This window comes from Jaculus jaculus, chromosome 5 (assembly GCF_020740685.1).
Source record: "Jaculus jaculus isolate mJacJac1 chromosome 5, mJacJac1.mat.Y.cur, whole genome shotgun sequence".
Lineage (NCBI taxonomy): Eukaryota > Metazoa > Chordata > Mammalia > Rodentia > Dipodidae > Jaculus > Jaculus jaculus.
The window spans coordinates 67,609,266-67,621,265 of NC_059106.1; the positions used below are offsets into that span (position 1 = coordinate 67,609,266).

General features: G+C 51.3%; 1 protein-coding gene across 1 annotated transcript in view; it reads left to right on the forward strand.

The window, feature by feature from the left end:
- Nucleotides 1-12,000, forward strand: part of Grik3 (glutamate ionotropic receptor kainate type subunit 3) — a 249,535-nt gene that overhangs the window by 113,548 nt on the left and 123,987 nt on the right. The gene's annotated exons all lie outside the window — the stretch shown is intronic.

Genomic DNA, 12,000 nt, shown 5'->3' on the forward strand with positions numbered 1-12,000 from the left:
CAGTTTGATACGCAGTAGTAGATAACTAATACACACTCCTTTAAAGGGATAAGTCAAAGATGGCACACCCCAAATGTTCACCAACCACAAGAACTTGAGAAACCCTGGACTAGAGAAACCTATTTAATTCTATTTAACCCATAGCTCCCCAAATTTACATGACCAGGGACAGCCTTTTGTTCCTAACATTTCTGGGAATTCATGTGCCACAAAATATGGCACTGAAACTTGTTTTAGGATACATACAATGTTTGGTTTTTAGCAAGGTATCGTGTATCGTACATGCCTCCTGTTTGGGTCTGTTTGGGTTGGTGATGCATTCGTTCCTGGGTGCACACGTGTGTCCATCTGTGTGCTCAAAACCATTCACAGATGTCTTTATGCTAGAACCATGCTGACACTGGGCATACAAAAGTGACCTAGAGAGCCTCTGTTTGTGAGAGCTCTCAGTGCAATGAGACTTAACACTGAGTTAGGGTTGGGTATCATAATAACTGCTTCTGAACCTTACCCCCCCCAAATCCATTATAAGTTGAATGACCTTGCACAAATTTCTTGTCCTATCTACAACTTATCAATAAAAGTAACAATGGGGACTAGAGATGACTCAGCGGCCAAGTTGCTTGCCTGCAAAGCCTAACAATCTGAGTTTGATTCCCTAGTGCTGACGTAAATCCAGATGTGCCAGGTAGTTAGTACATGAGTCTACAGTTTGTTTGTAGTGTCTAGAGGCCCTGGTGTACCCATTCTGTCTTATCTGCCACTTTCTCTCTCTCTCTAACAAATAAATAAAATATTTAGAAAATTAATAATGGTTATACCTATCCCACAAGGAAGATTTTAGGATTAAGAGAAACAATACATATAAGAGATTGATTATGTGTCAAATAGTAAGTGCCTATGTTAGTCAGCTTTCCCCTCCTATGACAAAATATTAGAGACAATCAACTTATAAGGAGAAAAGGTTTATTTTTGCTCCATGTTTCAGAGGTGTCGGCCCATGGTTTTATGGGCCTGTTGCTCTGAGGTCTGTGGTGAGGCAGTGCGTTATGGCTGGAGCTTGTGGCAGAGGAAGTTGCTCACCTCATGGTGGCCAGGAAGCAGAGAGAGCAAGAGAGAGAAGTGGAAGACTGGGTTCCCAATATTCTTTTCAAGACCAGGCATCCCAGTGACCTAACATTTCTCCAACATGCCCTGCCTCATAAAGGTTCCACCAGCTCTAGGTAGTGCCACAGCCCTTCAACATACAGGCCTTCAGGGGACATTTAAGATCCAAATGCTGGTGGCATCCAGTGAACACAAGCCATTCTCACTTTTTAGCCACTCTTCAGAGTTCCACCCACATGCCATCTCCAGGCATGTTCCTGACACCCATGTTCCCAAGTTGACTAAAGTCTCCCCAGTCATTCCTTCCGTAAAAACACCCCTGGGCTGGGCAGATTGCTCAGTGGTTAAGGCACTTGCCTTTAAAGCCTGATGGTCCCAATTCTGATCCTCCAGTACCCATGTAAAGCCAGATGCACAAAGTGATGCATGTATCTGGAGTTCGTTAGCAGCAGCTAGAGGCCTTGGCTTGCCCAATCCCTGTCTCTCTCTTCCCCTTCTTCATCTTCTCTCTCTATCTCTCTGTCCTCTGTCTTTTTCTTTGTCTCCCAGGCATGATGGTGCATGCCTTTAATCCCAGTACTCAGGAGGCAGAGGGAGGGGCATCACTGAGGCCAGCCTGAGACTACATAGTGAATTCAAAGAAAAGGGGACATCTCTTTCACTTGAGCATTGTTCTTCCTGCACCACTGGGAAGAGTGAGGAGTTCTATAGGACGTGGCAGAGAGTATGAGAGAACGTGTCCAGAAGCGGTAGGTAGGTTTTGGGAGGATTTAAAAGAATTTATTTTTCAGAGCAGGCTGAAATCTGGGCTAGATTCCTGGCTGGTGGGAAGCTGTGGAGGGTCTCACAGAAAGGTGTGGCCATGCTCAGACCAGCTCAGGCTGCCATGGTTGTGATCTTCCAGGAAGCCACAAGCCTAAAACTTCTCTGAGCCCCACAGAGTAGGAAGTTGGCAGGGGCCGAATGCAAGCCGGGGTCTCTGTTGCCCACCTCCCACCTCCCTCGGTGCTGCTGCTCCTGCGCATGGGCACATCTGGCACACCTCCCCCACCACACACACCTTTGTTCACCAGGGCAGCCTGTAGAGACGCTGTGATGTGAGCTCTGCTTGGGTCCTGAGGCTAGGTCCCCGGGTGGAGGTGGCCATGACTAGCTCCCCGCTGCAGGACCTCTTCCGGCTACAGCTGCTTTGCATGCTCAAGGGATGGCGGGCAGGGGCGACTGGGAAATTTTGTTCATTATCTGCCTCCTCAGCACTTGCCTCCACTCCCCGCTTCCGTCTTCCATCCACCCTCAAGCGCAGGGTCCTCCTGCCTCTTCACTGAGACAAGGCCTCAAAGAGCCCCACAGCTAGCCCCAAGGCCTTCTCAGCTCCCCGAGGCAGATTGTTCTTCAGCTGGACAGGCTCAGAGGCACCCTGACCTCCCTCCCAAGCCCCTCCTTGAGCAGGACAAGAGGTCACATGGCAGCAACTCCAGGGGAGGCCAGATGAAGCCGGGTGCCCCCATCCCTGCTTCCCATTCCCTCCCGTGCACCCTTCCAGAGGTGGAATTCTAGATGTGTTTCTTTCTAACATCTGTGAAATCAGGAATCAGAGGGCAAAGTGGGGCTCCAGGTCTCCAATTATCTCTCTCCCCCTGCCTCTCGGGGGGCCTCACACTCTCCCTGACAGCTCTGCACAGTCAACAGCCTCTTGGAACCTGTTGAAATCTATTACCGACCTTTGGTCTCATCCACCACAAAGGAGCTTTCCACAGCACGCAGGCGGATTAAACAGAAATGAATTGGCCAGCAGAGGCTTTAAGACCCTCTGTGTTTCTGCCTCCCTCTTCTCGGATCTCCTCTTCTATCTCACTTTTATTATTTTTTTTTCTAGGTAGCCAGCTGGGCAGAGCCAAGATAAGGCAATGTTGCCCGAGTGAACCGGAGGTTACAAACACCTGAATGGAATTCACTTTGTTCTTTTTGCAAAGTAGGGCACCACAGTTCCTCGGCACGGGGGCCTGTTAGTGCTGAATTCATCGCATCTGGCAAAAAATAAAAATAAAACAAAATGAAAAGCCCATAAAGTTGAACCGTTAAATATTTAGGGCTTGTGATGAACAGTGTGTCATAATATTTGTTGAATTGCATTTGCTATTCGATGCATCTTTTCCACTTAAAGACCCAGTTTTCAGAAGGAGATAGAGAAAACTAGAAGAATTAGGTTGCATCAAAACTGAAACGATAGCTTTAATTTAACCTCCAAAGACAAATCTGGCTGTCTGCATGCCCTGGCCTGTGTGGCTGTTAGCGCCCTGGAGCCGGGGTCTCCACCTCCCCTGGAGCCTGTCTCTTAGTGTTCATACACAGCTCTGTGTGTAATTAAGCAGATGCCCTTCGATGCTGGATTTAAATTATCAGATGTCAAGACATGACACTTTATTTGTGTATGTTTCCCTTGCTTAGCAATTCAGGCAGTACCTGGGGAACAGAGCTGGGTCTGATCAGCTCTAGGAAGGGGCTTCTTTATGTAGCTCCATCACGTCTGAATTCCACTCTGAGAAGGCCACTTCTTTGCCTCATGACTTCCTTTCATGCAAATTCCTTTCATGCAGGAGAACCTGCACAGAGTCAGGCATTGGCTTACTTAATCAGAGGGAGAGTTTGGATCTTTTCTTGAGATTAAAAACAATGGGAGTTTGAGAGGCTGAAGAGATGGTTTAGCAGTTAAGGTGATTTGCCTGCAAAGCCTGCTGGTCTGGGTTTAATTCCCTGCATCCACGTAAGTCCAGAAGCACAAAGTGGTGCATGCATCTGAAGCCCATTTACAGCAGCAAGGGGCCTTGGTGCACCCATACTGTGTCTCACTCTCCGTGTCTTCCTTCCTTCTCTCTTTGTCTTTCTCTGTATGTTGGCAAATAAATGTTTTTAAAAACTGAGAGTGTGAGTATAAAATCCTGGGTATCTGAGGGATAGAGAGGTCCTGACTGTGGTGCCAGAGACAGTAGCAGACAAGAAGGAGAAAAGGGGAGAGAGAGAGAATAAGGGGAAGGAGGAAGAGGAAAACAAAGAGGAGGATCAGGAAGAGGGGTAGAGGAAGAAGGAACCTGGCAACGTGGTGTGAGCTTCCTCCTCCCCATGCAGTCCGGGTCCTCTCCTTGCCAATCACCTTTTCCCTGTCTACTGTATTGCTGACCAGTGGGCCAGAAAGTTTGCACTGGGTTAGATGGGTCTACCTTATTGTCAAGAGCACCAAGGCTGGAGGCAAAAAACTGAGGATAGGGGAAGTCTTCCTAAGGTAGAAATAGGATCCCAGGAATGCTTGGGGCTAGCCCTAAAGACCATTGTAATCTCAGAAGTCATCAGAAAGGGTAGTGAGGACTTCTGGCCAATGACTTCTGAAATTGGTATGCAACGACTTTGGAACTCAGTGAGTGATGACCTTGTACATGAGTGTAAAGTTGATCCGGAATATTGACCTTCAATGGCCCTAAGAACTGGGAGAAAGTGACCTTGGGAATTAGCGAGTAGCGGTTTTGTGGATCTCTGAGTGAGACTCATGAGGGAAGGCATGTAGTGAGGCTGGGAAGCTGCAGGTTAGGACAGACACCCAAATGGATCAGGTTGGCAGAGGCTGCGTAAGTGGGTGGTACTCAGGGCTCCCTTACCCAGCACCCAGCACCCGGCTCAGCAGTGAACACCTTCAGGCCTCACAGCCCAGGGCTATCCGGACCCAGATGCCCCAAAGAGCCTTTACAGAGTAGCTAGGGTTCTACGATGCCAAGGCCCCAGAGCTAAGCATTCTCATCACCATACCACCGGCAGCAGAGCCCAAGTCTGGGGGAGGGCCGTTCTGCAGGGCCAGGTTGGAGCCAAGTTCTAGATTTCAGCAGGCTTGTTTGTTTCCACACAACATCTGGGGCTCACCACCACCATCTGGACCAGCTCTCCATCCAGGCCAGCTCCCTCTCGGCGGGCGGCCCTGTCGTCAACTTCAGCTGGGCAGCCTGAGCGGAGGAAGGACAGCTTGCAGAAGGCTCAGAGGACATGTTCTGGGGGCTGGGCAGCGGGCCCAGCTGGCAAAAGGAAAAAGCTTGGATTAGGCTGCTGGGGGCTTGTGTGTGTGGTATCCATGCATGTGTCCACTCAAGAATGCTTCTCTGAAGGCACACGTGAGCTCAACCCTGCCTGTGTGTGCTGTGTCCAAATCTTGGTGTGCATTGAATAGACCTGTGTTTTTGAGTGGGCAGGCGTCTATTGGTAAGAGCACTAGCTATGGAGTCCACTTGCCAGAGCCTCAGTTTTTATCATCTGAAAAATGGGTGCATGATAAAATGCTTGTTCTTTATGGTCATGGAGGGGGCACTGGATTAATGCACACTAAGCCCCTGGAAAGGATGCCCAACAAACTGCTCCATACATATGACAGGATGGTACCATCCTGAGAGTGGGTGCTGGCATGTCCATCCCTGTGTGCTGTGCAACCTGTAGGTATCTGTGGCACATGTACACCTGGACTCAGGGTTTGGGTGGTAAGTCTTCAGTACTTGTAGCCACATGCTGACACAAGCGTCCCCCCCTTTCCTCCCCCACCCCACTGCTAGTAGGTGTGTGCACGTGTGCCTGAGAGCCAGGCGCCTGCTAAATATTTGCTTTGCTGGGCCCTGGGGAGCGCAGTTGGCAGAGCTGCCAGCACTGTGCGCGGATGTTTTTGACAGCTCGAGCATGGCCTCCAGGAGTGTGAACTTTCCCAGGGTAAACAGCTAATGATACCGCGACTCCAGCGCTGACCCCCTCGCGGGCCTCCTCGCAGGCTGGGAGTCTTTAAGCAGCTCCCGGCTGGTGCCTCCCTCCCGCTTCCCAGGCCTGGCATTCAAGGCTGGCGATGCGTGTGAGAGGGCAGTGAGACCCAGCACGTTCTCCCTTCCTCTCCTCTCAGCCAGTAGACTAGCAGCAGGGAAGGAGAAAAACAGCTTCTCCAACCAATTCCTCAGTGTCCTGAGCTATCAGCACCTCGGAGAGCTCCCGATGCTGCTAGGGGGTGGGGCAGAGTGTGTGAGAACACCCCAGCCCAGCCCTAGTCCAGGGGCACCCTGCCCAGCCTGGACCTCTGGGTCTCTAGCCAGTTGAGGTCCAGGGAAGCCGTCTGTGGCAGGGATGTGATTGCCTGGCTAATGAATGCAAAACCTCACTTTTGCCAGAATTGGGTCACAGCCTCTGGGAGCTGCTGACGCCCTGGTGTAAAACTGATTTTATTGAGGAGAAAACTGGTCCTTGAACCCTCTGCCCCAATAGTGCCCCCCTCCAAGCCCCTCATCCTATCACTGTCTCCGAAGTGTCCTCTCTTGGTACCCTTTCGTGATGGGGCCTCCCCTTGGTACTTAGTGGTATGAAAGCTCTGAAATTTGTGTGTTTGCGTTTAGGCTTGCTCATATGTAGGTGTGTCCAGATGGGTCAGCAAGAGCATGTGTGCATGTGTGTCCAGATCTGTGTGCGACCAGGTATTGGGCATACATCAGTGACCTTTTGTTAAAACAGTTTTTGACTCTACATGCTGGGGCAATGGCTCACTTGATGAAGGGATTGCTATGCAAACATGAGGGTTTGACTTCAATACCCAGAACCCATGGAAAAAGTGCTGGACGTGGTGGCACACATTTGAAATCCTAGCACCGGGAGCGGAGACAGGAGGATCCCGGGGAATCATGGACTAGCAAGTCTAGCCTACCTGGCGAGCTCCAGGCCATCAACAGATTCTGTCTCTAACAAGGTTGAAAGTGGGCTGGAAAGATGGTTCAGTGAATAAGGCACTTGCCTGCAAAACCTAATGACCTGAGTTTGCTTCCTTAGTACCCACATAAAGCCAGATGCACAAAGGGACACACGCATCTGGAGTCTGTTTGCAGCAGTTGGAGGGCCTGGCACACCCATTTGTTTTCTCTCTCTCTCCCTCTCTCTCTCTCTCTCTCTCTCTCTCTCTCTCTCTGTTTGCTTACAAATAAATTAAAATTTTTTTAATGTTGATAGTGTTTCTGAGGTGCTCCAGAGGTTATCCTCTGGCTCTGCACAGATGCACATGTACATATACCCTCAGATGCATGTGCACACTCATACAATGCACACACTAAAAAAAAAAAAAGCCCAAGTACTATCGTTCAAATCCCCAGACCCCACATAAAAGTTGGGAGCTGTGGTAGGCTTCTATAATCCCAGCACACTAGCAATGAGAAGAGAAGCAGAGACAGAATTTCCCATAAGCCTGCAGATCAGTTAGCCTAATGTGAACAGCAGTGATCAGCAATGAGAATGAGAGAGAGAGAGAGATCCCATGCCTCAAACGAGGTAGAAGGCAACTTGAAAGTTGTCCTCTGACCTCCACATGTGTACATGTGTGCTGTAGCACACATGTGCCCCCCACACACACACAAAAAGAAATTTCCTCAAATACTGCAAGGGCAGAGGGTATCTGGGTACAGCCCAGATGGCATTCAGCTGGCACAAGGTTATCTGCTGAGAGTACGAACACGATAAATGAACACAGAGATCTATCCAGGAAGCTATGATATGAGGCAAGCAAGAGTTAGAAGTGAGAACATTCAGAACTGTCGCTTGCAGTTTAAAGATAAGAATCCTAGGGCTGGAGAGATGGCTTAGTGGTAAAGGTGCTTTCCTGCGAAGCCTAAGGGCCCATGTTCTACTCTGCAGATGCCATGTTAGCCACATGCACAAAGGTGAGGCTAGTGCAAGGTTGCACATGCCCAGTAGGTGGCGCAAGCATCTGGCGTTCAATTGCAGTGGCTGAGGCCCTGGCATGCCAATTCTCTATCCTTCCTCTCTCTCTGTCTCTCTCTCTCTATCTATCTATCTCTCAAAAAATAATATTAATAAAGAATCTTGAGGCCTTACCACAGAGTTCACCTATATAATATGTACCAGGGCAGAGCCTAGACCCACAACCCATGATCCCGTGCATTACTCTGTCCTTCATCCATGCTTTCACTAGTGGTGTATTGCTTTTGCTATGAGTCCCCTCTGAGCCTCCAGCAAAGCAGGAGGCTTTCACAGGCTCTCTCAGGTCTTCATCAGGGCCGACAAAACCCGTGGGACTTTCTTCCCCTTCCTGAAACCCATCAGCAGAGGTCTCTTTAACAGACAGATCAAGCCTCCTGCCTCCCCTCAACCCCCTGCTGCTGTGCTGAAGATAGCGAACCTTTCCAGACAGCCCCTGTCTGTGTCTCATTACAAAGACGCAGCCATATTCCATTAATTCCTCATTTGCTGTGGGCAAAGCGCTGATATGTACATTTTTACCTGGGGTGGTTTTAATCAGTTAATTTAACCAGAAACATTAATAATGTATTTCTTTGCCACTCCACTGCCCATCTGTTGAACAACTTACCTGTCGGAGAGCAATGTCACCTCCTGTGACTCAGAGCCCTTGGCTGCCCAGGAACAAGATGAGATGTTGCATGTTTAATGGTTTTGCGGAGCAAGGGTGAGGGCTGGGGGCTCTGCATGGGCTCCCAGGATGCAGCTCTGAAGCATGGCCTCCCTGTACCCCGACAAACGCCACCTCCCACCTGTGCCTTTGATCATAGCTTCGTTGTGGCTTGTAGGGGAGGCTGGGGGATTGCTCACGGTCTGGGGGGGATAAGGGGCAGGGAGAGGGCGCTGCGGAGGGTGGATGTGAGCTCTGAGCACCTTGCACTGCTCTTGGGACAGGCAGCTCTCTTATTTTCTCATCAGCTCTTGATACACTGGGAGGGCTCAGGGCAAAAGTCTAGGCGGAGTCCCAGCACAAGATCAGACACAGGAACATGATCTAGGAACTTTGATTTCTCCATCAATAAGCTCTTGGCCCCACATCCTTGGGAGCCCCCCCCCCCAGTGGGGCTTCAATTTAGATGGTGAGCTAAGGGCCAAAACCAGAAGGAGAGGTAGGAGCTAGCCCCAGAGCCCTGTGTGCCAGGCACACTGGCTGCCCAGTTGCTGGGTCCTGGAGGTGTTCAGGGAAGGACTTGAAGCAGCTGAGGCACTGGAGAGCTTTCAGGAGTTTGAGGGAGAAGCTGCAAGGCCAGGGGGCAGGCGTGGCGGCCACGGGGTGGAACCCACCGCCACCTTCCCTACCTCTTCTCTCTTGGTGTTCTTGTTGTCTTCATCCTCCCACAGAAACTGTGAAAAATTTGAGCTCTGGGCATCTTTGGGGAGGCCCTCACACTGCGAAGCCTGCTCCTTCCCACTCAGCTCCATGTCCTGTGGGCTGCTGATGAGGAGCAAAGCCAGGGCTGGGCTGAGGCCTGGCCACCACTGCACACATCTCATGTGGACCTTTCACTGTCCACAACCTTGTGCGGTGGCCATGTGGCCTCCCTCTCTGTGTCTCTTGGCCAACAAGCGTCCCTGATATGTCTGGGGATCTGGAGACAATCCAAAAACAAGTGGGACACGCTTAGGGTACAGTAGGTCACGGCCTCAGTGGAAACGCCTTGCCTGCCCGAGTCTGTCTTGGTTTCAAAAAGCCTGCTGTAAGGTACAACTTTCATGTGCTTCCCTAAGAAAGCGTGCCACCAATTAGACTATGTCACAGTGCTTCCTTATCATCTATTGCAAGACCCATCTCGATTTCAGGGTTGTTAAAATGTGAGGGGAAAAAAAAAAACTGTGATGAGGGATCAGTGGAATATGGTAGTGAAAACAGCATGAGCTGCAAGTTACCGAGGCCAGCTGTGTGCTGAGGGCTGCTTGGGTCCTCACAGAATCCCGTGAATGCAGACGCTGTTCAGAGCGGGTAAGCAGTGTTTGAGAGGTCGCACAGACACTCATAGTCATATTCCCAATAGCTGCAAGTCGTCTCTCCTAGACAACAGTTAAAGGGCATTAAGGTTCATTAAGCTGAGTGTTGGAGGCCATGCAGCTTGCAGGTGGCAGAGGACTGCTTGGTGGCCTCTCCACTGTCCTGTTACCAGCCAGTGGGGGCAGAGCTGAGCGTGCACCCTTGCTCCATTTGACAGCAACCGTCTGAGAGCAAAAGTTGGCGGGGAAGTGGACTCCGCCTCTTCTAGAACCACCCATCCACGCACAGGTCTTTTCCAGGCTGCTCCACTCCTGCCAACCTCACCTCTGGGCGGGCGTTTGCTTCCCCTGTGGGCTGCCTGGTGGAGGGTGATCCCTATTTCTCCGGCCTCCTTTCCATTGCTAACAGCCAGGGTACGTGAGCTCAGGAGCAGCAGGCAGGCAAGGACGAGCAGAAACTGAGAGCGAGAGCTGCCTCCGAAAGCTCACAAATTGGTCCCAGAGAGCAATGGAGCCTCCTTTTTGCCCATCAGCTCACTTCCCCAACTATTACCAGGCAGGCAGCATGAGGCCTATGGCTGGAGCAAAACCCAGGCGTGGGCGGGTGTGGGGAATGGCACTGGGGTGGTTACATCTACCTTCCAGAGAGGCGCAGAGGCCCTGGTCTGGCTTCATCGTCTCAGGACAGAACTGTGCAGGGGAGCTGGTGTGCCGGGGAGGTGTTCCTCAGCTAAGTCCGGGTGGAAGGGAGAGCAGGACCCACCTGGTACCTATCTTGATGGCAGATAGTGCCTTCTGGAATAAGACACAGGCAGAAGATGGGACTGGACCCAGGATTTGCAAGTTCAGTTCGGGAACGGGCCTCACCTCAAGTCTCATGTAGAAAACACGAGGAAGGGAGCGTCCGCAGTCAGCAGACGCAGCCGCTCTGTGTCAGGCAGCTGGGAATCTGGGGACATCCTCCTCTGCCCTGTCTACCGGGTGATTTCCCCTTTTCAGAGGTGTGAAGCTTGGCACGGAGAGGGGTTGGGAGACATCTGGCTGGGCTGGGATGTGAACTGCACCAAACCAGGCTGGCGCCAGGCTGCTGTGTTCTCCTCTTCCTAGGGAAAATGAGGCAGGCAACAAGGGAGCCAGGCAGGGCAAGGTGAGCTCAGGGAACCGTGGCCAGCAATCTTGGAAGGCAAGTTTCAGGGACCTCAGTTCCCCTCTGAGCCTGGGGTGTGACACGCCAGGAGCAGATCCCCACCCACAGCTGTGGCCTGCTGTCCAGCCAGGAAGGGTTGTCCTCTTCCTTTACCTCATAGCTTGTGCTCTCCTGAAGACCAGTAGATGAGGTTCTGGGAGGCCACACAGCTTTCCTGCAGGACTCCTCTGTTGTCCATGGCAGTGCCCACGGGCACAACCAGCACCACCAGGAGAGACATGGTGGGGATGTCCCCGCCGTGTGTCAACTGGGCAAAGCTGGCAGGATGTGGTTTAGCCCAACTACTCTGTCCTCCCTCCTGCAGCTGCCACTGCCCGCTGGGTGCCTTTTCTTTTCCTGTGCTATCCGTTTCGTAGTTACTTTTCTCATTGCTGTGACAAAATGCCTGACACAAGCAATTTGGAGAAGGAAAGGCTGATCTGGGCTCACAGTTGGAGAAGGACTGGCACTGGCGGCAGGACCATGAAGCAGCTGGTCACGTGGCGTCCACCACTGGGAAGCAGAGAGGGGTGCATGTGGGACTCAGGCAGCTATCATTTCTGTATTCAGCCTGAGACCCCAGCCCATGGAGCGCTGCTGCCCACAGTGACGGTGGGTCTTCCTACCTCAACTAACCCAGCGTAGAAATCTCCTCACAGATCTCTGACGCCTAGATGCAGTCAAGTTGGTGATAGAGATAACGATTACACTCTTAAAGACCCCGTGTCTGAGTCTTCTCCTCTGAGGAACCTCCTGGGCCCTGCCCTTTGTTTCTTTCTCCTTGGAGCACTGTACCCATTACAATGGAGAGGCATCATATTGTTGTGGATTGCTCTAGTTGGCTGTCTTCCCCTTCAGACTATGAAGAACCCGTGTAAGGATGGGCATGTACTCCCTTGGACTCTGGAAGTGATGGCTCATCATTGATGGGG